This window comes from Vigna unguiculata, chromosome 8 (genome assembly GCF_037176805.1).
Source record: "Vigna unguiculata cultivar grain cowpea cultivar isolate G323 ecotype 2 chromosome 8, ASM3717680v1, whole genome shotgun sequence".
Lineage (NCBI taxonomy): Eukaryota > Viridiplantae > Streptophyta > Magnoliopsida > Fabales > Fabaceae > Vigna > Vigna unguiculata.
In genome coordinates this window covers 25,251,448-25,255,110 of record NC_140799.1, presented here as the reverse complement: position 1 = coordinate 25,255,110, position 3,663 = coordinate 25,251,448, and positions in this window count along the sequence as shown.

Sequence of the window (3,663 nt, the reverse complement as noted above, 5' to 3'; positions counted from 1 at the left end):
AGAACTCCAATTTAGAGTTTGCCATAAAGAAAGTTTTACTACAGATGAAGAAACTTTGTGAAAAGAAAAAAATAATAGGTCAATAGTTTGTTTTATTTATTTTCTAGTTTGGAGGTGTCTCTAATGAGCTGCTAAACGCTATGAATTTCTTTGAGCACTTAGCATTTTGTATGTGAAAGTGCTAAGTTACAAACTTTTGTTTCTTAGTTTTTTTTTACTGGCCTTATTCAATATAATTTGAAAAACAAAAGAGAACATATTTTTTTAAAATTTGAAATTTAACTTTTTCATTTATTTTTTCTTGCTTTATTTAACTAAACTAAAGCCAATTTATTGTACTTGTTCTCCCTTATCCAAACATTATAATAATTTGCGGAAATTCGGGGAACTGGGGCTGCCATCTAATGCTATTGCAGACATTAAAAACAACAAAAGAAAGAAAGAAGTGAAGCAATGAAGATGATGACACTTTTTAGAAAGAAGGTATATCTGGGATTTTGGGAGATATTTTTGCCTAATTTTCTGTCGTATTGGAGTAGCATGATTCATGACAGTTTATTGGGGTCATAAAATAGGGTGTTTTAGACCATAACTTTTTCCGAAACATTAGACAACATAATCATAGTTTTTATTATAGAATTACAGAATCACACGTTGATCATGATCTTAGAAGAGTTCCATTAAACAATAAGAAAACGAAATACTTAAGACATAAGACTGTCCCCTGTTGTAGAAACCTGATTCTGGCTTTCATATTGAACTGTTTCATATTTTTAACATCTGACATGTTTTTTCAACATAACTGGGACGTGTAAATTTGTGGTTGCAACGTGCTATGACTTGGACCTCAAACATAATTCGTAGACATGAAAACCGTGTCTCTGAATAATGTCAAATATTTTGACAAACCCATGTCCCTTGTAACATCATCAAGAATATGGCTTTTAAATGCATATTAAAATGGAAAAGTGGTTTTGTTTTGAATATAATATTGTGAATGTTAGTTGCATGTCTTCATACCTGTTTGTAATATTATTCTTAGAGAGGGAATCAAAAGAAGAGAAGAACCATTGCCAGAGTGGGAAATACGTGCATATGTCTACTATTAATATAGCATAAAGAAAAAAAAAATGGTGTATTTTATAGTTCTTCATTCAAAGATCAGTTAATGAGTATTTAAAGAACTAGTTAAGAAAATCGAAATAAAAAAGCATTAACAACAATACACATTATTGATCAATTCAATGATAATTAGAACAACCAAAATAGACGGCTCAACTAATTCTTTTGCAAATAAACCATGCTTTGTATATAACCCAATTCGACCAAACCATTATTCATATTAATAATAATTAAATTAATAATTTTTTAAAAGTTGCTCAATTGATTGAAAAAGTCAGTGATGGTTACAAATGTAATCCATACATGAGACCAGAAAATAAAAGTTCGAAGAAATTGAAGTTTTTGTGTTGGTGTTGTAAAATGTTGTTGTTAAGGTTGATTGGTAGAAGAAAAACGAGGTTAGGGTTACGCAATTCATTGCGGAGTTGTCGGTGACGTTTTTTAAATGCACCTTAAACTGTGGACCACACCTACCGATATCAGCCGTTGATTTATGGGTGATGAGTCTGAGCCATTGATCATGATGACTTTTACCTCAATGGGCTTGGGGTAGGTTACGTAAGAGTGAAGATTGGGCTTGAGGATGATGACGTGGCTCTGTGTTCGGTTTGGATTTGTAGATAGAAAGGGGGTTTTCATGGTCCATTTCATTTAAGGTAAATGAATGTGAAAGTGACTAAGATTTGTTGAGACTTTGAAAATGAATGTTTCTTACGTTGTACATCTACCTAACGTCTTTCTTTTTACAATGTTTAAAAAATAAAACAAAATAATTACAAATTTTAAATAAGACAGAATTCTATTTCGAATATTTAATATAACTACTTTTCCAAGAGTCAAACTTAAAATAACATTTAATCGCCTTGAAATGGACTAAATAATAAAAAAATAGGGGACTAGAAAGTAAAAATAATAATTGCAAAACACTTGTTTATAAATTACATTCTCTTGATTAAAAGTAATGAGAAGTATAATTTGAGAAAATTGGATGATGTGTTGTTTCTATAAAGATAAATATTAATTTTGAAATGTGTTTGTATTAATGGATTATTTTGAATAAGTGTTTAGGAATGAAAAGCAATAAATGAGTAATGTTAGGAAACATAGGTTTTGTCCCCTTTGAGAGAGGCAAGTGTTGGAGAGGAGCAGAACTTTTTGGCGACAAGTGGCGACCCACCCAATTAATGAGTGTTAGTTATAAGGGAGAGAGAAGTGGCAATACATTTATTCATGACCTCACAACACAAAACCACTTTTCCTTAACCGCCTTAACCATAATCTTAAATAATTTTCTATTTATATTTTAATTAATTCAATATTTTTATAGTGATACGTTAGGTATAGAATTCAATTATATATGTGTGTGTGTGTGTGTAAAATTGAAAATTGTACCGAATATTGAATGAAACATGGAACCAAAATTGTATTTAAATAAAAGATAAAAAAAAAAACTTATTCATGATTAGAGTTTAAAGAACATGGTTTCACGTATTTCTCTAATGACTTTTTTATTAAAGATGGTATTAAACCCACATCAATGTTTGGACAGAAATGAAATTACCATAGTTTAACACTTTTTTTTTTTAAATTGGGCCAATCAATAGACCAGTATTTATTCAAGATTTTATGCTTTAATTGGACCTGGACGGTAGTTGAACATGTATTAATAAATTGCTAAAATAATTGAAATAAAAATGAGGTTAAATATATTTTTTCTTTCATTTTTTTTTCGAAATTTGAAATTAGTATAGGTAGAAAACTTTCATATATTTTTTTTATTTTGAAGTTTTAAAAATGATTGAAATAGTCATTTTCTTTTAATCTAATTATTTAATTTTTTTTATATGTTAAATTAGTATTTGAGTTATTTACGTAATTTTACATATTTTTATTTTAATGTCAGTTGAAACATATCATTGACATAATTAACGTTAAAAGAAAAAAATTAACGTAATTAAGTTAAATAGACTATATCTATTCATTTGTAAAATTTAAAAATTAAAATATATTAAAGTTTTATAAACGAATTTTAATTTTATATTAAAGTTCTTAAAGTTTATAGAGTAAAAACATATTTAATTCTAAAAAATAATATCATAGTTTTATAATGTTAAAATAAAAAGGAAAACATAATTTCTAGGTTTTAATCCTTTTGTGCATGTAAAAGTTCAAATAAACGATATGTATCACAATTAACATACAAAATATTTTAGGTTGGTTTTCATTGTTAAGAAAAAAATTGTAATTTATCAACATTTTGGTAAACCAATTTTTTCTATTAAATTTATAGGTTTGACATAGTTTCACAAGTTTAAGACGGATTTTGGTGTATATAGCCAATTGTAGAGTGGAAGTGAATTAGACAGGAGATCTGTTTTCGGTCAAACTCACAGGTTTTTTTAGTTCTGAGAACTGTTTAGTTTAACTAATTATCTTCAACACGAGTTATATATAAAAATTTCGTTTAACTTGATTTTAGTTTCATAAGAGCATGGTTTGGTTACTTTTGCAACCAAATATTTTATTTCATTTTTAAAATTT